The 25,648-nt window shown below is 38.5% G+C and overlaps 1 pseudogene; it reads left to right on the top strand.

The window, feature by feature from the left end:
• The first annotated feature begins 7,438 nt into the window (after window positions 1-7,438).
• On the top strand, window positions 7,439-7,721 carry LOC103274398 (annotated as a pseudogene).
• Window positions 7,722-25,648: the final 17,927 nt, after the last annotated feature.

The following is a 25,648-nucleotide window of genomic DNA, read 5'->3' as shown; positions in this document are numbered from 1 at the left end:
TGCATTTCTTGATGACTACTGAGACTGAGCATTTTTTCGTGTATCTGTTGGCTGATCGTATGTCTTCTTTTGAGAACTGTCTATTCATATCTTTTGTCACTTTGTCATGGAGCTGCTTGCTTTATTCTTTTCAGCATATTTGAGTTCCTTGTAGATCCTAGATGTTAGGCCTTTGTCAGACATAGAGTTGGAAAATATTTTCTCCCAGTCTGTGGGCTGTCTCCCTGCTCTCTTGATAGTTTCTTTGACTTTGCAGAAGTTTTTCAGTTTGATGAGGTCCCATTTGTCTATATTATCTCTTATGGCAAGGGCACTTGGGGTTTTGAGCAGGAATTGGTTGCCAGTTCCAATTTCCATAAGGGCGTCTCCTGCATTTTCTAAGGTTTTTATGGTTTGAGGTTTTATGTTTAGATCTCTGACCCATTTAGAGTGATTTCAGTGTATCATGATAGGTAGGGGTCTTGTTTCAATCTTCTGCATGTGGTCAGCCAGTTTTCCCAGCACTATTTACTGAATAGGTTCTCCTCTCCCCAGTGGTTGGTGGTGGAGGCTTTGTCAAAGATGAGTTGGCTGAGAAATTGAGGTTTTGCTTCTGGAATCTCTATCCTGTTCTATTGGTCTATATGCCTGTTCTTGTACCAATACTAGGCTGTTTTGATTATTGTAGCCTTATAATAAATTTTAAAGTCTGGAAGTGTGATACCTCCCGCTTTTTTTTGTCTAAGGATTGTTTTGGTGATTTGTGGTCTTTTAACTTTCCATATGAATGCCTATATTGTTTCCAGGTCTGAGAAGAATGCTGCTGGTAATTTGATGAGTATTGCATTAAATCTGTAGATTGCCTTGGGTAGGACGAACATCTTAAAGAATGTTGATTCTTCTAATCCATCAGCATGGAATATTTTTCCATTTGTTTGTGTCATCTTTGATTTCTTTGAGCAGTGTTTTGTAGTTTTCATGGTAAAGGTCTTTCATGTCTCTAGTTAGGAAGAAGCTAAGGTATTTGATTTTTTTTTTTTTTTTGCGGCTATCGTGAATGGGATTGTGCCTTTTATTTGGGTTTCTGTTTGTTTATTGTTAGTGTATAGAAATGCAACTGTCTTTTGCATACTTATTTTATACCCTGAGACTTTGTCAAAGTCCTTTATCAGTGGAAGGAGGTTTTTGACGGATTCTCTTGGGCTTTTGAGGAATAACATCATGTCATTTGCAAAGAGAGATTATTTGACTTCCTCTTTTCCTATTTGCATACCTCTGATTACTTTCTCTTGACTGATTGCTCTAGCTAGGACTTCCAAAACTATGTTGAAAAGGAGACGTGAGAGTAGGCATCCTTGTCTTGTTCTGGTTTTCAGGGGAAAAACTTCCAATTTCTATTTGTTTAGCAGTATGCTAGCTGTGGGTTTCTCGTAGATGGCTCTTACTATTTTGATGTGTGCTCCATCTATGCCTAGATGTTCGAGGGTTTTTATCATGAAGGGATGCTGGATTATATCAAAAGCTTTTTTCGATCTAATAATATAATCACGTTGTTTTTGTTTTCGCATCTGTTGATGTATTTAATTACAATTATGATCTTACAAATGAACCAGCCTTGCATCCCGGGGATGAAGCCTACTTGATAGGGTGGATGATTTTTGAGATGTGTTGTTGAATCTGATTTGCTGGGATCTTGTTGAGAATTTTAGCATCTATGTTCATCAAGGATATTGGCCTGTAGTTCTCTTTCTTTGTTGGATCTTTACCTGGTTTGGGTATCAATGTGATGTTGGCTTCATAAAATGATTCAGGGAGAGTTCCACCTTTCTCAAATGCCTGTAATACTTTTAGTAGGATTGGTATCAGTTACTCCTTATGTTTTGTAAAATTCTGCTGGAAAGTCATCTGGTCCAGGGCTTTTTCTTTTTCTCTTTGGTAGTTTTCATATGACATGGTCAATTTCCTGGATTTCCTATTTAGAGTCTCAATTTCTTCTTGTTTCAACTTGGAGAGGTTGTGTGATGTCAGAAAGTCCTCCATTTCCTTTAAGTTTTCAAATTTGTTTCTACATAAGTGTACATAGTAGTCTCTGATAATCTTTTGTATTTCTTCAGAGTGAGTTGTGACTTGATCTTTTGTATTTCTGATTGTGCTTATTTAGGCTTTTTCTCTCTTCTTCTTGGTCTGTCTAGCTAGAGGACCACCAATCTTGTTTATTGGAAAGGATAATATCTTTTGAAAGTTTTAAATCAACATTCTTTCAATACCTTATTTTTGTTGAGCAGAAAATTTGTGTTAAATTCCATATAGTATAGCAGTTTTGTAAATAATGAGCCAATCTGTGTAGCTTGGTTTTACTTATAGCAAATTATTTATATTATTCCAGGATTTCTTGGGACAGTTATATGTGTTTTTGAAAAGCGAGATTTAGCAGGGTGTGGTGGCTTATGCCTGTAATCTGAGCTACTAAAGAGGCTGAGGTGAGAAGAATGCTTGGGCGCTGGGTTTCTAGGTCAGCCTGGGCAACATAGAGAGATCCTATCTCAAGAAGAAAAAAAAAGATAAGGTTTTGTTGTTAATACAGTTATATGTCACTTAACAACAGAAATATATTCTTGTTAAGCAATTTTTTCATTGTTCGAACATCAGAAAGTATATTTACGGAAACCTAAATGGCATAACCTACACCACACGTAGGCTATATGGTATAACTGTGAATGCTTGGATACAAAGCTGTACAGCATGTTACTATACTGAATACTGTAGGCAACTGTAACACAGTGGTAAATATTTGTGAATTTAAAATCTAAACTAGAAAGGGAATGATAAAAATATGATATAACTTTATGGAGTCACCATCATATTTATGGTCTGTTGTTGACTGAAACATTGTTTTGTAGTGCATGACTATACTTAAAAGACAGGACTAAAAGTTGTCCTAGATTTTGTGGGTGTATTTATTTTACTATTTTTATACTTGAGTCTGGTTTTGTTATTTATATGATTATTATTTCCTAAGGAAAATTTAATTTTCACTGTAAAATGTTATTTTTATACACCAGTGACCATCTATTGTTCTAGTCAAAGGGTTCTCTTTACTCAATACTTTGAATCACACCTAAAATCTTGTGCAAGAGCTCCAAGAGTCACATTCTAGCCATGTTCTTACTCCAATATAAGGAAACTCAAGAAAAGTGACTCATTAGAAATAGAGATGACACATTCACAGTCGATCATTTCCCAACTGTATCTTCCATCTTTGTAACCACCTCTCTAGTCGCTTCAGGTACATTCTGACATGAATGTAATTCTTTTAGAATTACTTATGCTTCAGAAATAGTCAGGCATTATTCATCAACCCTGAAAAATTTTCATAGAAACTTTCCCTACAGCAACCCAACCAGTAGGTATCACATTTACACTCTAGATCATCTATTTTGTAGAGGGAGAATTTTAAAAATATGCAAGATTTCAGGTTTTTAAAATAAATTTAAAAATTCAAGCTAAATTTTTAAGATCAATTTGTACCACTTTCCCACTCTTTTGCTTTCATCTGCTAAATATCTCCTACATATTTACTTATTTTATGCCCCTTTTATTTACCAAAGTTCTACATGTGCTTCCACAGCCTCTCCAGGGAAGTCAACATTAAACAATAGGAAGGTTGAAACCTTAAGGAAATGGAGGACTTTCTGACATCACACAACCTACTTAGGTTGGAACAAGAAGAAATTGAGACTCTAAATAGACCAATAACAATCAAGGAAGTCAACTACATAATAAGAAAACTACCTCCAAAAAAAACCCCTGGTCCAGATGGCTGTCCAGCAGAATTCTACAACACATTCAAGGAGGAGCTGATACCAATCCTACTGAAGTTATTCCAGGCAACTGAAAAAGATGGAACTCTCCTCAAATCATTTTATGAAGCCAACATCACATTGATACCCAAGCCAGGTAAAGAGCCAACAAAGAAAGAGAACTACAGGCCAATTTCTTTGATGAACATAAATGCTAAAATTCTCAACAAGATCCTAGCAAACCGGATTCAGCAATACATCTCAAAAATCATCCATCATGACCAAGTAGGCTTCATTCCTGGGATGCAAGGCTAGTTCAACATTCGTAAAACCATAAATGTAATTAAATACATCAACAGATGTCAAAACAAAAACCACATGATTATATCATTAGATGCAGAAAAAGCTTTTGATAAAATCCAGCACTCCTTCTTGATAAAAACCCTCGAACATCTAGGCATACGGGGAACATACCTCAAAATAGTAAAAGCCATCTATGAGAAACCCTCAGCCAGCATGCTCCTAAATGGACAAAAATTGGAACCACTTCCCCTGAAAAATGGAACAAGACAAGGATGCCCATTCTCACACCCCCTGTTCAACATAGTGTTGGAAGTCCTGGCTCGAGCAATCAGAGAAGAGAAGGCAATCAGAGGTATCCAAATAGGAAAAGAGGAAGTCAAGTTATCTCTCTATGCAGATGATATGATTGTGTACCTTGAAACCCCATGAGAATCTGTCAAAAACCTCCTTACACTGATAAAGGCCTTTGGCAAAGTCTCAGGAAACAAAATAAATGTATAAAACACAATCGCATTTATCTACACCAATAATAAACAAACAGAAACCCAAATAAAAAACACAATTCCATTCACAATAGCCACAAAAAAAATGAAATACCATGGCATCTTCCTAACCAGAAATGTGAAAGACCTTTACAATGAAAACTACAAAACACTGCTCAAAGAAATCAAAGATGACACAAACAAGTGGGAAAATATCCTGTGCTCATGGATTGGAAGAATCAACATTGTGAAGATGTCCATCTTACCTAAGGCAATCTACAAATTCAATGCAATACCCATCAAATTATCTTCTCAGGCCTAGAAAAGACAACACAGGAATTCATATGGAAACACAAACATCCAAGAATAGCCAGAGCAATCCTCAGCAAAAAAAACAAAGCAGGTGTATCACATTATCAGACTTCAAACTTTACTATAAAGCTACAATCATGAAAACAGCTTGGTATTAGTATAGGAACAGGCATATAGATCAATGGAATAGAATTGAGATTCCAGAAGCAAAACCTCAATTTCTCAACCAACTCATCTTCGATAAAGACTCCACCACCTACCACTGGGGAGAGCAGAACCTATTCAGTAAATGGTGCTGGGAAAACTGGTTGACCACATGCAGAAGATTGAAACAGGATCCCTATCTATCCCCATGCACAAAGGTTAACTCCAAATGGATTGGAGACCTAAATGTAAAACCTCAAACCATAAGAACCTGAGAAAATGAAGGAAATACCCTCATGGAAATCGGAAATGGCATCCAATTCCTGAACAAACCCAAAACCCACAGGTCATAAGAGAGAAGATAGACAAGTGGGACCTTATTAAACTGACAAACTTCTGAAAGCCAAAGAAACCATCAAGAGAGCAGGGAGACAGCCTACAGACTGGGAAAAAGGATTTACCAACACCAGGTCTGACAAAGGCTTAACATCCTGGTTCTACAAGGAACTCAAACATACTGAAAAGAAAAAAACAAACAACCTCATTATAAAATGGGCAAAAGATATGAACAGACACTTCACAAAGGAAGACATCCGAGCAGCCAACAGACACATGAAGAAATGTTCAACCTCGCTAATCATCAGGGAGATGCAAATCAAAACCACACTGAGATACCACCTAACTCCAGTCAGAATGGCAGTTATCAACAACTCAAAAAATAACAGCTGCTGGAGAGGGTGTGGCAAAAAGGGAACACTTCTACACTGTTGGTGGGAGTGTAAACTAGTGCAACCTCTGTGAAAATCAGTGTGGTGGTTCCTAAAAGCTCTAAATATCAACCTCCCATATGACCCTGCACTCCCCCTACTGGGAATATATCCTGAAGAACTCAAATCACTCTGTAAAAAAGATGCCTGCACACGTATGTTTATTGTAGAATTGTTCACAATAGCAAGAACCTGGAACCAACCATGCTGCCCATCAAAAGAGGACTGGATTAAAAAATGTGGTACATATACATGATGGAATACTATGCAGCCATAAAAAAGAACAAAATCATGAATTTCACAGCAACCTGGATGGAACTAGAGTCTATAATACTGAGTGACCTCTCACAGAAACAAAGATTCGAGTATCACATGTTCTCACTCATATAATGGACCTTGAACATCCAATGTAATACTATAAGAAAATGACTGACAGTACTGGGAAACTATGGGGGGCAGAGGGAGATGGGATTAACAGTAGCAAATATCTGTCTGGGGATGGGGAAACACCTCTTATCAACAGGGTGCCTGAATGAAACGTAATTGTATACCTAACCCTTAACTGTACCCCATAACATTATTATAAAAAATATTGATTAAAAAAAAAGATAGGAAGGATTTTGTCATTGTTTTCAGCCAGTGAATCTTAAAAGGAGCATGTTCGCTTAAATCTAATGATTTACACAATCTTTAAAATTATAAAGAAAACCCAAGCTTCATTTTACTCAGACTAACCTTTTGATATATGTAGGACTGAATTTAGCATATTTCATAAACTGAAATTCTTTTTTTGTTACCATAATGTTGTGTCACACGTTACATAAAGTTAATAAAGAACTTAACATACATTGCATCATGTCCTATTTTGGGGGTAGACTGGGCCCTATGATTAAAAAAATATATATAGCTTGTAGATCACATGTTCATGTAGGTATGAGACTGTGTAAAACACATATATAAGTTTGTGTCTGTACTATTTTTTCTGCTTCAAAAAAATGTCTATACTGAGTGCCGTCTGACTGCAAGGTAAAAATATCACAGAGCCATATGAGCAAAAGTGAGCTGGATTACCAGGTGGTTCTATGATAACCAGAGAAGCAGACTTTAAAGGTTGATGATGTTTTAAAGAAATAAGAGGGAGAATTCGAGGTGAGAAAGGCATAACTGGAATAGGAGGTACAACTAGGAGAAAAGAGGTGGGTGAGTTAGGCAAAATAAAGCAGTATCATCACCAAGTCCATAGTTCGAAAGTTTATATTTTAATCCGATAAGCAGTAGGAAACAAACAAGGTCTCAGGAATAAAATGGAGTCAAATTGGCTAGTTATACGAATAATTAGGCTGTAGTTTGTATAGCTTTAAGAATCAAACATTGGAGGTGAGGCGCCGAGACAGTTTGGTGGTGAGTCCGGGCCCCGGCGCCACTCAAAGTTTCGGAATCGGGGAGACGCCAGAACCAGCGGAGGGACCGGAATTCCGGGGCAGTCGCCGCTGCCGCTGCCGCTGCTACTGCTGCCACCGCGTATGCCACCGCTGCTGCTGAAAGACGCAGCCCTAAGAGGCCTTGTAGGTCTAGGTGCGGCCCGCGGAGCCAGACGAGTTGCTACCGTGAATAAAGCGAGCGCCCTCTCCACAGTCGCTTACGCATTAAAATGCAGTAGATTTCGTTGGCCAACCTGGAAACTAACAAGCTAGAGGCCATCGTGCAGATTTAAGTAGACCTGATAAAGGATTCCTGTTTGGGATTCTGCTCTGAGGTGCATCGGGCAGTCAAGTGCGGCTACTTCTACCTGGAGTTCGCAGAGACTGGGAGCGTGAAGCATTCAGCCTGTGGAAAACAAAGGCGCGCCCAGCCTCCCGCTCTGCTCCCTTTCCGGAGAACCTGAGAATGGGCCCGATCAGCAGCTGCAGCGCTCACCTCCGGAATTCCAGTAGCTGCAACATGAGAGCGTCTGAGAGTGACCAGGACAATGATATATACAGGTCCTGTGGCTTGGAGGAGTAAGCTAAGTAGGAAAAGAAAAAAAATTCGACAAAAGTTCAAATTCCCCTTGAAGATCCTAGCGTTTAAAAAACCCACTTGGAGAATTAAGGAATTCCTTTTCTTAGTGCAGAGGTCAGCTCTGCAGTCAGAGGCAGGAGGAACTGCACAGCCTGTGCACAGTGCAATGTGTGTATATATCTAAACACACGAGTATGTGCCCAAGGTCCTGTAGTGCCCCTGTTTCGCAGGTGAGCGGTGTATGCCTGGCATGGAAAATTTTCAGTTACTGTGCCTGATGTCAGGGACTTCCTGGACGTTGTGGACATTACTAAGTTGGTCAGAGCCATAATCAGTGGCCTAAGTGGGACTGCTCTTCTGATCTCTGAGCCTCTGATTTGAGCTTCTTTGAAATAAATGAAAAAGTCAGATGTGAGATCTATATGCTAACAATTTCAATTTGAGAAAACCAAGAAAAAGAATTCCCAACCAGAATTGGTAGGGAAACTCTGTAGCCTTGAGTCCAACAAGAAGAAAAAATAAAAACCACCGGTTTCTCAAAGGTCCAGCCTTTACAGTGATGCCAACCAGTTTGAGGACTAGGCCTATCCTTTGACTGAGTAGAGCCCTCTCTTGCCTTTGCATCTGGTGGCATAGGCTTGCAAATGTACAATTTTGTTGTTCAAGCAGGCTGAGGATTCAGTTTCGATCCCCTTGAGAAGTAGCAGGGACCTTTGCAACTGTGCACAATTTCTCAAACTGCAAGATTAATATCTGGATTTATTATTCTGTGGATATAAGTTTGTTGGGCAGTTATTTTCTGAATTACTGGTAACCTAACCAGTCCATGGGTGTGACTTGGTCATTATCTGCTGCCCACTCCAGGGGCAGGCCTGAACTATAGAAGAGAATCATGACTGTGTAAGAGGCTGTGGTTTGAAAACTGAGCCTAGAGGGGACCTCTTCCAGCTGCCCTCAGTAATGTGAATGGGTTAGTGATAGGAGCCAAGGAGCAGGATTGAGCCATCTCTCATCTGACTGTGTGCAGAAATAATCCTGTCGAATGCCCCTGTTTCTTTGGTTGGGCATTCAAAGCTCTGCTATGGTGAACATCCAGACCATCACCACATTCTCTTCCCATCACAAATGACAGTCCATTCCACTGGGTTCCCTTTGGATCTTTTTGACAAAAGCTGTCCTTTTATTGTTTGGAGTCAGAGAAGGACCTCCAGAATTTCCTGGCTTCAGGGAATGGGATAGGGGAAAATGGGAAGGGACAGCCACATATCAAAACTACTCTTTACTCCCTGAGCAAGGGTTTGTGAAGCATAGAGGGGTGGGAGCCCCACAGTGAATGAGAATGGTGCTGCTTTATTTGAAAAGTTTTCTTACCTCATTCTCTCCCCTAGAAAGGGGCCCAGCCTCTTCTGTCTGGCTTGGCCCCAAGTTCCTCTAGTCCCCTGCTCCACTGCCTATCTGGTGCAGCTCATGACCCCAGGTGCTGCTTGCCACTCCAGCTTCCACATTGACCAGTTTTAATTCATCTCTCTTAGTGCTCATGCTTCTGAAGCCTGCCCAGTTTTTTTTTTTTTTTTTCCCTTGGCTTCCTTCAAGTATTTTGTTTTTCTTTTCCTATTTTTGTAGAAGACTTGAGAATCTTTATTGTGACTTTCTCTGTTGGGATGGGAATTGGAAGAAAACATAATTTTTTGTATTTAAAAGGCAGTGTCATACCTAAGCATTTCTCCTGTATAGGACTGCCTTGCTAGTGTGCTTTCCCTACTGTGTCTTACTTCATGAGGAATTATATCTTCTTGCCTCCACTCAGATACTGCCTCTTAGGACCTAAGCAGAAGAGCAGTAAAAGCAGACATACATAGAGATGGAGTTGGTCCAGCTCTATCCATTCTTTAACCCTTGCTGTACAATTACTCTTCCATTTCCCAGAAGAAACTATTTGGACTGTATGGGTTGACTTCAGTTATGTACTATAGAGGGTTAAGAATACCATAGAGTTTGGGCCTTGAGACTGTCATTAGTGATTTATCTTCCTAGGTTTGTCTTGATTAGGGTCTGGGTCTAGTTACAGATTGGTCTTCAACTGAAGAATTGTAATAACTTTTAAAAAAAGTCAAATCTTTGCAGGAGCTAGAATAATGTTAGGTTATCTCTGCCCTTGACTTTTCATAGACATCTAAGAGGATATAGAAGGAAAGGAGGGTCTAAGTGAGACTGTGACCTACTTCTTGACAATATCTTAGAAGCTGGATGAAGGTAAGGGAGAAGAGCCATGGTCTTATCATTCTTTTAGCTAGGGAATGCAGATCATGACATTACTGTTTTCTTTCTGGCCTTTTCTCTTGATTAGAGGAGGAAGTGGGACATAGTTGAATAATGATTTGTTCACATTACCTCCCAACCTTTGTGTGTGTGTGTCCCTCTATCAATAGGGCAGTAGTGCCCTCCTGCCCCTCGGTGAATGTAGGTGGGCTTGGTCCAACAGGTGCCCTGAGGGTACAGACTTTTTTGGGGAGAAAATGCTCCCTACCTTGTAGTTGACAGTGTTTAGGAACTCTCCCTTTCCCTACCTACCTTTCCTCTAACAACAGAATCCTATTCTCTCCTCTTCAATTAAGTGTATTGATCACCTTGTAATCCTATTATGTATCTGAGTGTGTGTGTGTGTGTGTGTGTGTGTGTGTGTGTGTGTGTGTGTGTGTGTGTTAGGGGAAAAGGGGTTCTTTAAAATTTTATGTGGTTTGTGGCTTTTCCTTTCATTAATTCCCACCACCACCGCATGCCCAGGGACCACTACCTGGCATTATTGCATGCTGGGATCAGTGGGGGAGGGTTGTGAAGCTTATCACTGTCCTTTGTTTTGGAGATAATTATTTTTGTATAAATAGTCCATCTTATACAGATAACTGACTAACTGTGTATTCCCCCTTGTCCCTATGGCTGCTGGTGTAAATAAATTGCATCTCCCCATTGGTAAACAATAAGAATAAACAAAATTTTTAAAAATAAAAAAAAAAGAATCAAACATTTATAAACCCACCAAATATGTTTTGTTTTTGCAGGCCCACAGCTCATACTAAATAGATAATGAAATAGCACACTTCACTACTAGCCTCAATTAAAAAACCAAATGACTGAGGTATCTTAATGTTTATCAAATAAATATTGAACCTGAGCTTTTCTTTGTTTTCAAAAGATTTTTTTTTCTAAACCTATCACTGCATTACAGCCTATAGAAGAAAAAGAAAAAGAATCACTGTTCTGAGTGGTATGGCCAAGACAAAGTAATCTTGGTAAATTTTTTGGTGCCAGATCACTACGTTTCAAAAATGGATTTTGCTTCTCTCTTTTCTGACCAATCATGGTCCCTTAAGTAAGGCAAATATCTACTTGCTTTCATGCACATTCTTATCAGAGCACAAGTCTGAGAATGAGTAAAATGTTTCATTGGATAAAAATTCAGTTGCATAATAGGCTATAACATCCCCACAATTAGAAACCTCAAATACATTCTGAGATGTGTAATGAAATACATTTTGATATTAACTACCTTTCTTTCTTCTTCTTTTTTTTTTTTTTAGCTACCTTTCTTAATGAAGACTTAGAAGCTGATAACAACTTCCCCAGGATTCAAAATTATGAAAGGCAGGGTTCATTTCACACAATGGAAAGCTTTCAAACAAATGTCTTAGCTCATTTTACTTTGCCTGTGCTGAAGGCATTGTCCTTCAGAAATGAGTATCAGCAGATGTGATTTTAGAACAATGGAGAAAGATCTGGGTTCCTTTTCCTCAAGTGCCTTTTCAAGACACAAGATCTTTAGGCAAAGATCTGTCATTAAGACTGCTTGACTATTATGCTATTGTCAAGGATAGAGTAAAATGAACAAAGTAATAAAATCCATCAGCTAAAAAGGTGATATACCACCATTTGCTTTTCTATTGCTCTAGGTCCTTTCATTTAACAAATATTTATTGAGTTGCCTATTCTGAACAAAACTGGCACTCAATAAACAAGACAGGGTTCAAACCTCTTAGTATCTTAGAAGAGTCAATGAAAATATATAATTGTGTTAAATGCAAAAAGGAAAAGTAGAAAAGGATATTTATTTCATTTGTTTACCTGTTTATAGTCCATTCCTCTTAACCATGCTGTAAGTTCCAAGAGCAGGGATTTTGTCTTGCATCATCCTTACCTATAACATAATATCCTTACTTAGAACATAATAGTCCCTCAGTACTTATTTGCTGAATGATAAAATGAATAAACAGTCAAGCTATCTGTTGAGTAGAGGGAGTCATTTCATAATGCTTGGACTGAAGTACAAGATCTTGGGACAAAGAATTGCCTCTACATCAATGAAATTTCTAAGACAGGTTCCACATAAAATCAAGAAATATGACTATGGTAAATGCTTGAAATAAAACAAGAAGTCATTCTAATTCTTTTGGAGATCCCAGCCCTATCCTGTTTTATTTTGGAAGCCATGCGTAGGCTGGAAAAACACTGTCTGCCTTTGTTTCCGTGATTAAAATGCTAGTAACCATTTCATGTTCTTTTTTTTCTGCCTTTCAATGCTCATTTATTTTTTAAACATCTATCCATGTGTGTTCCACATGGCTGTGCTGAACTACAAAAGTGTGAACTCAATCTGAATACTGCCAGAAGTTCCCTATTGTAATGTTTGTTTTTAATTTTAGCCTGAGAAATGCAGTTACTGCTAATTTTATAACTAGAAAATGAAATTTCTTAAATAAATTTTTAAATAAACATTAATTTTCATTAAAGAAAGAAAACACAAAAGCAAGTCATAGAATAGGAAATTTACCAAAGATTCCATTAATGTAGTGGTATCCCTTTGAATACTGGATAGATAGTATGATGTAATAGTAATACTAGGGTTTCTGGGATGGAAGGGCATTTGGTATCTATTATCTAATTTCAGGATCTCTCCTTAACCTTTAGCTTAATTAGTTACTTCTTCAAAACATAAGAATTCTTCCTGTGCCTGGTGAGTTCCGACTCTACATTTTGATTACACATTCACCAAAGATATTACTTGGTTTGATTTTCCAGGGCAGCATCTCTCATGTATATCCATACCAAAAATGGAAAGGAATGGTAATCTCTGGAAATCTTGCTAGTTATATCTCTCATCACCATAACTAAATGACATGTAGATTTATACAATGATTAATATAATGCAATAGTTTTTAATCTGGTCTGCACATTGAAATCAGATGGAGAACCTTGCAAAATACTGATGTCTGAGACCTACTCCTAAAGTCTTCAGTTTATTTTGTCTGAGGTAATATCTGAACACTGGGACTTTTAAAAGTTCTCCAGATGATTCTAAAGTGTAGCCAAGATTGAGAGACACCGCTTTATATCTTTTATTAACTTGACATCATTTATCAGACTTGACAGTAGTAACCACTTGGAACCATAAATTTGAGAACCTACCCTGAAGTAATTGGACGCATACCAACACCCTTAAAGCTCCTTCAACCAGCAGCAGCATGGACATGTGCTTCAAGATATCATGAGAAGTACATGTTTCTTCCTAGTACCTGCAAGAAATAAAGTGTTTATCAAGCCTTTGGAAAAATAAAGTACTCTTGAAAATGCCATTATTTTACATTTTAGTGATGTATAACTCTCATTTTGAGAGATTATAGCAATTAAATGGAGACAGCCAAGTGGAAGTATTATTAACTGTAAGACTTTAAGAAGATTTTCCTTGCAATGGCTTCCACAGTGGAGATGAGCAGCAACTCTATTTGTTTCCCACACTTCTACCTACCCCCCTACTATTATGTGATTTGTGTATATTGAAAAAGCAGCATCTACTGTTGGACAGTTTACACCTCCTAACATGGCTCAGCATCAGTTCACTTCCTTTGAGCCACTTTTGCAACAGATAGCCAGACCTTTAGGTCTGTCTGTTTATGTCTCATCCTCATTGGTGCCAGCCAGGTTCAGCCTTCCAAAGTAGAATAGTAATTAATGTAATGTCACCACTCTTCAACTAGATGATAGCAATAACCAAGCCAATCAAGCAAGTGCAAGTGGTGGTGATTCCTGCAACACTGGGAACGCTGGTGATTTCTTTTAAATCTGTCTTGATTGTTTATTTCCACCTGCCTTTTCTGTCCCACCTGCCTGGTCCCCCCACCACAGTTTTAACTGTTGCTACACCACCTGAGTTGCTTCATGCCCCGTGAGAGTGGAGGGCTGATTTCACTATGAGCTCATCAAGGACATTTCTCCATCTCAGCCAGCACACCCTCTGGGAATGCTTGAATTTACCAACCTCATAGTCATGAGATTGACTATTATAGTTTACTAGAATAGTTAGTTATTAGGAGAAAAAAAAGTGCTCTCAAAAATTGCTCAAGGCCATGAGAACATGCCCTGTGAAACAAAGCTAAAGGAACTGGGAATATATATTGTAGAGAAAAGACTGGGGGAGCAAGTGTTAAAGGAAGGAAGTATCTTTGCTAACAGTCTAAATCTTGGAAGCTATGCCAAACGGTGCCTAACTTAGCATCCACTAAAACTTTAATGGGCTCAAGTCACCACAAGAAAGATATTCTATACTGGGATTTCTTTTGTGATCACAGAATTGGAAGTGAACTCTCTCCTTTTTACCTCTGGACTATTTAGTATATTTTACATGGCACTAATTATATGTGGTCTAAAAGTCTAGTTAGTTGTTACATGTCTGTGTTCCACTCTGGATTCCTGAAAATAGGAATTTTTTTTTTTGAGTTGGAGTCTCACTCTGTTGCGCAGACTGGAGTGCAGTGGCCGCTCCCGGCCACTGCAGCCTCGACCCGCTGGGCTCCGGTGATCCTTCCACCTCAGCCTTCCAAGTAGCTGGAATTACAGGTGCGCGCTACCACGCCCAGTTGATTTTTTGATTTATTGTAGAGATGAGGTCTTGCTGCCCAGGCGGGTCTCGAGCCCGCGGGCTCAGGCAATCCACTCACCTCAGCCTCCCAACGGCGCGGGATTACAGGCTGAGCCACCGAGCCCAGCTAGGAATGTTTTATACTAACTTTGTTTACTGGTGCCTGCTCAGGATCAGGTACACAACAACTGAATGAATGAAAACATGAACAAAAATACACTCCCTAACAGTGAGCAGTTTTAGAAACTGGAAAGGGTTTTCAAGAAAAATAGATTCGTATTTCTAGGAATATATAACCTCTAAACTTTAAAAGGCAGATTTGATTCCTGTATGAAGACTACAAAGGAATAAAATAAACTGCAAGATCTTATAATATTCATTAATTCATCCCCATTCAATAAATATTTATTGAGCTCTCAAGGTTTCAAGTATTGTTCTAGGCAATTGTGATATATAAGTAAAATAAATACACAGAATTCCTCTAACTTTTCCCTATTACATAAATGATCCAGCAAATATTTTTGTTTGTTTTTCATTGTACACTTGTGAAAATATTCTGTTGATTAACATCCTAAAACTTCATTTACTCCATAAATTTTTTATCTTGATAAATATTGCCAGATTATTTTCAAATTGGTGGCACCAGCCTACACTCTGATCATTCATGTGGCAAAGTGTCTCTTTTCCTACTCCATTACCATCAATGGACAATATCAACTGTGTTCATCTTTTAGCTATTAAAAGTTAAGTTTATCATATATCCATGTGTTTACTTGTCAAATGTATTACTTTTTTGCTCAAATAATATCTACCAGTCCATCATCTGTTTTAACCTAGTTGAATTTATGGCTTATGTACAGTTTCATTTTTTGCCTTATTACTTAACATTATATTATAAACTTTTCCCAGGCCATTAAAAATCTTCCAAAACTATAATAAATTTTATCAGCTTTATTTATATATAATTTACAGACCATAAAGTTTACCTATCTAAAGCGTACAATTCAACAGTCTTTAGTATATTCACAGCGCTTTGCAGCCATCACCATAATCAATGTTAGGATATTTTCATTACCCCCAAAAAGAAACCTTGTATCCATTAGCAGTCAATCTCCATTTTCTCCCCTATCTCCCAGTCCTAAGCAGTAACTAACCTACTTTCTGACCTTATAGTAATTTGCTTATCTTTTGAAAAACTTTTAATGCTGGCTTATTTGTTTTCACCTGCCAATATGAGCACAGATACCTTCTTGAAATCCTCCCTATGGTATGTACTCAGGGAATGTAAACTTATGCTTAATACAACAGAAATGTTATTACATGATTTGCAATGGCATGGATTTGGGTATAGCTTAGGTCATATCCTGTCCTAAGGCAAAATAGCTGCTCACATCTGAGGTCTGTGGTCTAGCAAATTGGTCAAGGTTAGAAGTGCTGAAGAAAAGGTCATTCATCCACACAAAAGTTGTTCTACTTCATTCTGAAATTCAGCTTGAAATAACACTCTCAGGGGTTCAGACAAGATGACAACTGGACAGGTAGAACTGTGAGAGTCTCTGCAAAACCAAGTATCCATAAAGACTCTCTGCACGAGTAGGCATGTGCTGGTGGGAGAGTGGAGGTCCGTCTGAGGAGAGACTCATGTTCATGCACCTGGGGCCCCCCTCTGAAGGTGACTGCAAGCCCCCACCACCCTGAGATTTGAGCCATGGGTGCACAAGATCATCTGCTCTTCATGGGACTTTCCTGAGAAAAGCCTGCTGAATCCAACTGATTCCCATTGCCTTGTGCCTGGACCAAAACATCACCTATTATAGCAAATCAACTGGAACCCTGGATCCAATCAGTGGAGAGAGAAGATCAGGGAAAGCCAGAGAGAAGCCCCATGCCTGGTGAAGAAGTACCTACTACAGCCATTTTCTCTGTCCCAGGACCAGGCAGAGACTTGCATTGCCCCGCCCAGCTTCACCCAGCTCTGCCCAGCCTCCAACCTGGGACCTAAGATAATCTCATCAAATTGGGAGACACAGAAGCCCCTCCCCCACATTAGATCAGACAAGACAGGTCAGATCTGGGTGGCAGACTTGAAAGACCACAAGCCAGGTGAGTCCAGATCTGATTCACCCTCCTTCTATAGTAGGCCTGGAGCATCTGACCCAAGCTGTGAGCAACCCTATCAGCCTGTACTGAGAGCTAGAGATCAGAGCTGAAAGGATGTTGGACTTACAGGAATGACCTCGGAGTGAGTTTGGTACCTTGTTTTTATTTTTTTTATTTTTTGTCTGTTTGCTTTGCTCATTTTTGCTTTAGTTTTTTTTTCATCACTTTCTGTTTTTGATAACGTTTTCATACTTGCTTTGTTTCTGTTATTTTACTGATTTTTTTTCTTTAGACTTCCTGTTTGTGTATGGGAAGAGTACAGTAATAGGAAGGTCATTGTTGGTTTGTGTGTTTGTATGATTGTATGTTTTAGTTTTCTTTTTTTAATTCTTTTCTGTCTTTGTGTCTCTTTTCATTTGTTAGTTGGTATGTCTGTCTGTTTTCCCTCTTACTCATCTCTCTCTCCACCTTCCTATTGCTTCCCCTTTCTTTTTCAATTATTTTCCTTTTTCTTACCTCATTTTGATTTCAGGGAGCAAACCTGTACCCACTGCATGAACAGATTTTAAGGCAGTGGGAAGTGGGTTCCAGAGTGCCAATACAGCTGTCAGTGGATATTGGGATCTGCAGATAGATTTTGAACCACAGCTCCCCCTTCAATTGAATCTCAAAACTGCAAAAAGTATAGTTCTTAACCTACAGTCCAGCTTCAGAATTGTGCAAAACCAGAGGATCCATATAAGGAAGAATAGGATTTAGAGTAAACAGAAATAAAAGCAATGCCACCATCCCTGAACAACCAAATTAAAGAAGGGGGGGGAAGTGTGGGGGGGAGGGAATTTACACAAATGAAGAAAAACCAAAGGAAGAATATGGGTCTCACACAGACCCCTGGGAGGTCAGACATTGAGAAAACAGACTTTGGAGTGCAAATAATGAAAAGCCCCCCTAATGACTGGTCTCAAACTACAAACCCAGATATCAAGACATTAATAGAATAAATAGAATTGAGGAGAGACAAGAGGAAAATATTAAGAGGTTAACAACTGAGATAACTGTAGTAAAGAATACTGTGATTGAAATAAATAACAAACTGATAAGCATGGAAAGCAGAATTTGCCAAACAGAAGAAAGAATCTCGGAGCTTGAGGACCAAAATATAGAACTAACCCCAACTGTCAAAAATATAGAAAAGAAACTTAAAAAGACAAAACAAAATCTTCAAGAGACAAGCAATTATTTCAAGAGGCTGAACTTAAGAGTAATTGAACTTTCTGAGGCAGAAAGAGAGACAGAGACCATGCTGCAACAAACATTCCATGAAATTATCTAAGACAACTTCCCTCATCTCATCAGTTATGTGATCATTCAAACACAAGAGATTCAGAGAATCCCTACAAGACACCAAATGAGAGATCAACTCCTAGACACATTGTAATTTGCCTAAACAAAGTAGGTATAAAGGAAAAAATCCTAAAGGCAGCAAGAGAAAAATATCAGACTACCAACCGGAGAAGACCAATTAGAATAGCAGCAGATTTATCTACAGAAACACTCAAGGCTAGGAGAGCTTGGAGCCCAATCTCCAAAGTTCTCAAAGATAAAAAATTTCAACCAAGAATAACCTACCCAGCTAAGCTAAGCTTCATCTATGAGGGAGAATTAAAATCTCTCCCAGACATTCAATCCCTAAGAACTTATGCTGCCTCTAGACCAGGTCTACAAGAAGCACTTAGGAAAGTATTACACAGAAGAAAGGGAAAAAATAACGACAATGTTCCTTACAAGAGTGCAGGAAAAAGATTGAAAACACACATGAATCAACCCAAAAATCAAAAGAAAGACAGCAAGCAAACAGGAACAACAATAACTCTATAAGAAACCCGTGACAGAGTTAAACTCTCACATTGCAATAATTCGCCTGAATGTGAATGGACTAATGCACCACTGAAAAGACATAGAATGGCAAAATTAATAAAATATCATGAGGCAACAATATATTGTCTCCAAGAGACTCATCTCACCAGAAAGGACACTTACAGACTCTAAGTAAAAAGATGGGAAGCAAAATTTTAGGTGAACTGAACACAAAAAAAGCAGCAGTTGCAATTTTAACATCAGACAAAATACCCTTTAAGCTATCAAAAATTTAAAAAGATACAAAAGGTAACTATAGAAAGATAAAAGATTCAATTCACCAACAAGAAATATCCATCCTAAACATATGTGCACCCAACATAGGAGCACCAACTTTATAAAGCAGCTTCTAGGCAAACTTAAAAAGATATTGATTCTAACACTATTGTAGCTGGTAAATACCCCACTCACAACCCTAGACAGATCATCAAGACAAAAAATCAGCAAGGAGATCCGGAACCTCAATGTGACTCTTGATCAAATGCACTTAACTGATACCTATAGAACAGTCCACCAAACAACCACAGAATATACATTCTACTCATTACCACATGGAGCATACTCTAAGATCGACCACATCCTTGGCCATAAATAAAGCATGAACAAATTTCATAAGATTGAAATTCTGCCATGCACCTTCTCAGACCACAGTGGAATAAAAATAAATATCAACACCAACAAAGTTCCCCCAAAACTCACAAAGACATAGCCACTAAACAGCATGATGCTAAGCAACTCCTGGGTCAACATAGAAATCAAAACAGAGATTAAAAGATATCTGGAAACAAATGAAAATGAAGAAACATCTTACCAAAATCTCTAGGATGCCATGAAAGCAGTAGTAAGAGGGAATTCATATCTCTACAAACACACATGAAGAAAATGTAAATATCACAAGTTAACAGCATAACAAGGCACCTAAGGAAGCTGAAAAAGCAAGACCACCAAAGTCTTAACATCAGCAGAAGAATCCAGATCACCAAGATAAAAGCCCAACTCTGGGGCATAGAAGATAAAAAAGGTAATACAAAAAAACTATGAACCAAAAAGCTGGTTCTTTGAAAAGGAAAACAAGATTGATGGTCCCCTAGCTAGACTGACAAAGAAAAAGAGAGAAAAAGCTAAATAAATACAATCAGAAACACAAAAGATGAAGTCACAACTGATCCTAAAGAAATGCAAAAGAGAATCAGAGAGTACATGTACACTTGTATGGAAACAAACTTGAAAACCTAAAGGAAATGGAGGGCTTTCTGACATCACACAACCTCCCCAGGTTGATACAAGAAGAAATCAAGACCCTAAATAGACCAATAACAATCCAGGAAATTGACTATGTCATAAGAAAACTACCTACAGAAAAAAGCCCTGGACCAGATGGCTTTCCAGTAGAATTCTACAAAACATACAAGGAGGAACTGATACCAATCCTATTGTAAGTATTCCAGGTGATTGAGAAAGATAGACCTCTCCCAAATCATTTTATGAAGTTAACATCACATAGATACACAAGCCAGGTAAAGATCCAACAAAGAAAGAGAACTACAGGCCAATATCTTTGATGAACATAGATGCTAAAATTCTCAACAAGATCCTAGCAAACCTAAGTCAACAAAACATCTCAAAAATCATTCACCACAACCAAGTAGGCTTCATACCCGGGATGCAAGTCTGACTCAACATTCGTAAGACCATAAATGTAATTAAATACAACAGCGGATATAAAAAAAATTTAAAAACCTTGATTATATCATTAGATGTAGAAAAAGCTTTTGATAAAATACAGCACACTTTCTTGATAAAAATGCTCAAACATCTAGGCATAGATGGAACATACCTCAAAATAGTAAGAGCTAGTTATGAGAAACCCAAGCCAGCATACTGCTAAACAGACAGAAATTGGATCCATTTCCCCTGAAAACTGGAACAAGGCAAGAATGCCCACTCTCACTCCTCCTGTTCAACATAGTTTTGGAAGTCCTAACTAGAGCAATCAGAGAAGAGAGGCAATCAGGGGTATCCAAATGTAAAAAGAGGAAATCAAGTTATTCCTCTTTGCAGACGACATGATTCTATACCTCAAAAAGCCAAGAGAATCTGTGAAAAGCCTCCTTGCACTGATAAAGGACTTTGGCAAAGTCTCAGGGTATAAAATAAATGTGCAAAAAACAATCACATTCTATACACCAATAATAAACAAACAGAAACCCAAATAAAATGCACAATCACATTCACAATAGCCACCAAAAAAATGAAATACCTTGGCATCTTCCTAACTGGAGACATGAAAGACCTTTACAGAGAAAACTGAAAAACACTGCTCAAAGAAATCAAAGATGACACAAACAAGTGGGAAAATATTCCATGCTCATGGATTGGAAGAATCAACATTGTTAAGATGTCCATTCTACCTAAGACCATCTACAGATTTAATGCAATACCCATCGAAATACCAGCAACATTCTTCCCAGACCTGGAAACAACAATACAGGAATTCATATGGAAACATAAATGACCATGAATAGTCAAAACAATCCTCAGAGAAAAAAAAAAGAAAGAAAGAAAGAAAGAAAGCAGGAGGTATCACACTCCCAGACTTTAAACTTTACTATAAAGCTACAATAATCAAAACAGCCTGGTATTTGTACAAGAACAGGCATATATACCAATGGTATAGAATTAAGATTCCAGAAGCAAAACCTCAATTTCTCAACCACTCATCTTCAACAAAGCCTCCACCACCAACCACTGAGGAGAGGAGAATCTATTCAGTAAATGGTGCTGGGGAAACTGGCTGACCACATGCAGAAGATTGAAGCAGGACCCTTACTTATCCCCATACACTAAAATCAACTCTAAATGGATCTGACACCTAAACATAAAACCTCAATCTATAAGAACCTTAGAAAACGCAGGAGAAGTTCTTATGGATATTAGATCTGGCAACCAATTCCTGATCAAAACCCCGAGTGCCCATCCCATAAGAGATAAGATAGACAAGTGGGACCTCATCAAACTGACACGCTTCTGCAAAGCCAAAGAAACCATCAAGAGATAAGGGAGACAGCCCACAGACTGGGAAAAAATATTTGCCAACTCTATGTCTGACAAAGGCCTAACATCTAGGATCTATAAGGAACTCAAACATGCTGAAAAGAAAAAAAACAAACAGTTATTACAAAGTGGGCAAAAGGTATGAATAGACACTTCTCAAAAGAAGACATACAAGCAGCCAACAGATACATGAAAAAATATTCAACCTCACTAGTCATCAAAGAAATGCAACTAAAACTACACTGAGATACTACCTAACTCCAGTCAGTATGGCCATCACCAATAAGTCAAAAAACAACAGATGCTGGAGAGGATGTGGCAAAAAGGTAGCATTTCTACACTGTTGGTGGGAGTGTAAACTAGCACAACCTCTGTGGGAAACAGTGTGGCGATTCCTAAAAGTTCTAAAAATCGACCTTCCATATAACCCCACAATTTCCCTACTGGGGATATACCCAGAAGAACTCAACTCACTCTGTAAAAAAGATACCTGTACACATATGTTTATTGCAGCATTGTGCACAATAGCAAGATCCTGGAACCAACTATGCTGCCCATCAAAAGATGACTGGATAAAAAAAATGCGATACATATACACAATGGAATATTACACAGCCATACAGAAGAACAAAATCATGAACTTCGCAGCAACCTGGATAGAGTTAGAGATCTTCTACAGAAACAAACGGAGTATTACCTGTTCTCACTCCTAAGTGGACCTTGAACAACTATCGTAATACTATAAGAAAAGTATTGACAGTAGCGGCAAACTGTTGGGGGTGGGGTGGGGAGGTGTGATTCGCAGTAGTGGGAATCTGCCTGGGAAGGGGGGGCACACCTCATCAACAAGGGTACCTGCACAATGAATATTTGTATACCTAACCCTGAATTGTATCCCACACTTTAAAATTTAAAAGTTAAAAAAAAAAGAAATAACACTCTCATTTGCCCCTAATTTTCCCTGTAAAAGACTTACCCCGTCCTTTAAATGCATTTCAGTTGTTACCACCTCCTCCTCAAATCTTTTCCTTGTATGTGGAAACTAAATTCTTCATTCCCCTGTGGTTTTATAGTACTTTAAGCTCCTAAGATAGCGCCTGTTACATTCAGTTTGGTTAACCTAACGGTCACTAAGTACCAGGCACATACCAGACTCTTCACTATGCCTAGAATTGGAGAGATGAAACTCATAGCTCAAAAGTCAGAGGGGGAGGACCCAGATAGTCACTGTAGAACAGCAGACCAATGTCTCTCTCGCTGAGCAAGGCAGAGAGTAGAGAACAGCTGCCGATAGACTTTGACTCCCCGAACACTTGTATAAGGGTGAAGAACCCTGCACCCAGCAAATATCTCTTTGAATACCCAGAGACCAGAAAGCGATGGCAGACATGAGAATCCCTTGAGCACATTCTGAGCTCTATTCATGGCCTTATTTTTCCCCAGGCCAACCATATCTACAACATGAGTAGTATCTGTGTTTTCCATTTAGCCGTGATTTACTCTGACACATAACTAAGTCCTAGTCACTCTTCTTTCCCCATTCTGGCATCCACCTCTTCTACTCTGATTTCATTGCCACTGTGCTTCATTACTTAGTTGTTGCAAAAGCATCCAGACTGGTTTTGCTTCAATCCTTGTCTTTCTTCTCTCTATAGTCTACAATAGAGAAGCCAGAGCAATCCTTTTAAAATACAGATAAAAACGTGCCAATCCCCTACTCAGATCTCTCAGATCATTCATTATCTCAGAGTAAAAGTTAACATTTTTTAAAAGACTTAGCAGATCATAAATAATATACTCTTCCTCACTCATTCCCTTTCCCATCTTATCTCCTACCAGTTTTCCCCTTCACACTCTCTGCTCTAACCATATCTCTTTGAACATGCTAGGCATGCTTCCACCTCAGGGTCTTTGCACTTGCAGTCCTCCATATTTAGAATTCTCTTTCCCCAGCTATCTGACAAGCTTGCTCCCTTACTTCATTCAGGTCTCTCTTCAAATATCTCTTCCTCAGAGAGTGCATGCCACCTCAATGCTCTCTGTATTAGTATTGTATCACTGTCATAACAGATTAGCACAAATTTAGTGGCTTAAAACAACACAAATATACCATCTTGCATTTCTTAAAATCAGAAGTCTGCCACGGATCTTATTGAACTAAAATGAACATATTAGTATGATTATATAACTTTCGGGAGAGTCTAAGGTAAAATCTTTTCCCTTGCCCTTCCCAACTTCTAAACGCCCACCCCATTTATTGGCACATGTTCCCCTTCCTCTATTTTCAAAGCCAGCAGTGATGCACCTATCTGGTTTTTTTTCTTCTATAGTTACATTTCTCTCTAACTCTGACTTTTCTGCCTCTGCCTTCCATTTGTAAGGACCTTTGTGATTACCTTACCTGAATAATTAAAGATAATCTCCCTATGTTAAAGTTGGTTGATCTGCCACCTTAATTTTATCTGGAAATGTAATTCCTCCTTGCCATACAACCTAACATATTCACAGATTCTGGAAATTAGCACGAGGACACGTTCAGGTGTCCAGTATTCTGCCTACTATACTCTCTGTCCCATAGCCCTACTTTATTTTACTTCATGGTACTCATCACCATCTTACACATTATATACAATACACATATTTGCTAATTAGGCATACATATAATCATGAAAATTAAATCATCCCATGAAACTTGTTAAAATATTTCCTTTTCCCTGAGATGAGGATTTTATAAAGGATTAGCTGATTTTATAAGGGATTAACTCTATGTTTGTAAATAATATAGTTTCATTTTGTTTTAACTTGTATTTTTTTTATTTTAAAGATGCGAGGTACTATTCAAGGTTAGGTATACAAATGTTCATTATACAGGTATCCTTGTTGATGAGTTGTGTCCCCCGCCTACCCCAGGCAGATTCCCACTATTGCCAATCTTGCTTCCCCATTCCCCTGCCGGCAGTTTCCCACTACTGCCAATCCTTTTCTTATAGTATTACGATAATTGCTCAAGGTTCGCTTATGAGTGAGAACATGTGATACTCAGTTCTTTGTTTCTGTGAAAGATCACTTGGTATTATAGACGCTAAATCCATCCAGGTTGCTGTGAAGTTCATGATTTTGTTCTTCTTTATGGCTGCATAATATTCCATCGTGTATATGTACCACATTTTTTTTATCCAGTCCTCTTTTGATGGGCAGCACAGTTGGTTCCATAATAATATGTTTTTATGTGCTATTACTATTCCTCCTACAGAAGATGATAATCTAGCTCTCATTTACTCCTTCACCTCTATTCACCTCAATCCTGCACATACACACATGAATATTTCCTGTCTTCCCATTCTTCCAATTTATTATTCACAAATAAATTATGCATAGATAATGTTGGTGGTGAGAGCAAGATTCAGTGTTTATGTTACTGATACTTCATGACTGAGCCATATAGTATATAATTATATAACTTTTGTTTTTCTTTCCATATTTTGTTTGTTTTTAATAACTATCTCAGCCAGAAATCATGGTTCACACCTGTATTCCCTGCACTTTGGGAAGGCGAGGTGGGAGAACTGCCTGAGCCCAAGAGTTTGAGGCTACAGTGAGCCGTGATTGTGCCACTGCACTCCAGCCTGGGTGACAGAGTGAAACCCTGTCTCAAAGAGAGAGAGAGAGAAAGAGAGAGAGAGAGAGAGAGAGAGAGAGAGAGAAAATCTATTTCTAGAATGCAAACTTCATCTCTGTTTCATTCACTACTACATTGCTATTACCTATAACAGTGTCAGAAACATTAAGGTATATAATATGCATTGGTCTCATGCCTGGGCTCTTATATCAGCATCTGGTAAAGCCAGATCTAGCAGTCTCTTTAAAATGTGAGCTATC

The sequence above is a fragment of the Carlito syrichta genome, unplaced genomic scaffold, assembly GCF_000164805.1.
Source record: "Carlito syrichta isolate Samal-C Ts95f unplaced genomic scaffold, Tarsius_syrichta-2.0.1 Scaffold314765, whole genome shotgun sequence".
Taxonomy (NCBI): Eukaryota; Metazoa; Chordata; class Mammalia; order Primates; family Tarsiidae; genus Carlito; species Carlito syrichta.
Note: the sequence above shows the minus strand (reverse complement) of the source record. Positions and strands in the feature narration are given on the sequence as shown.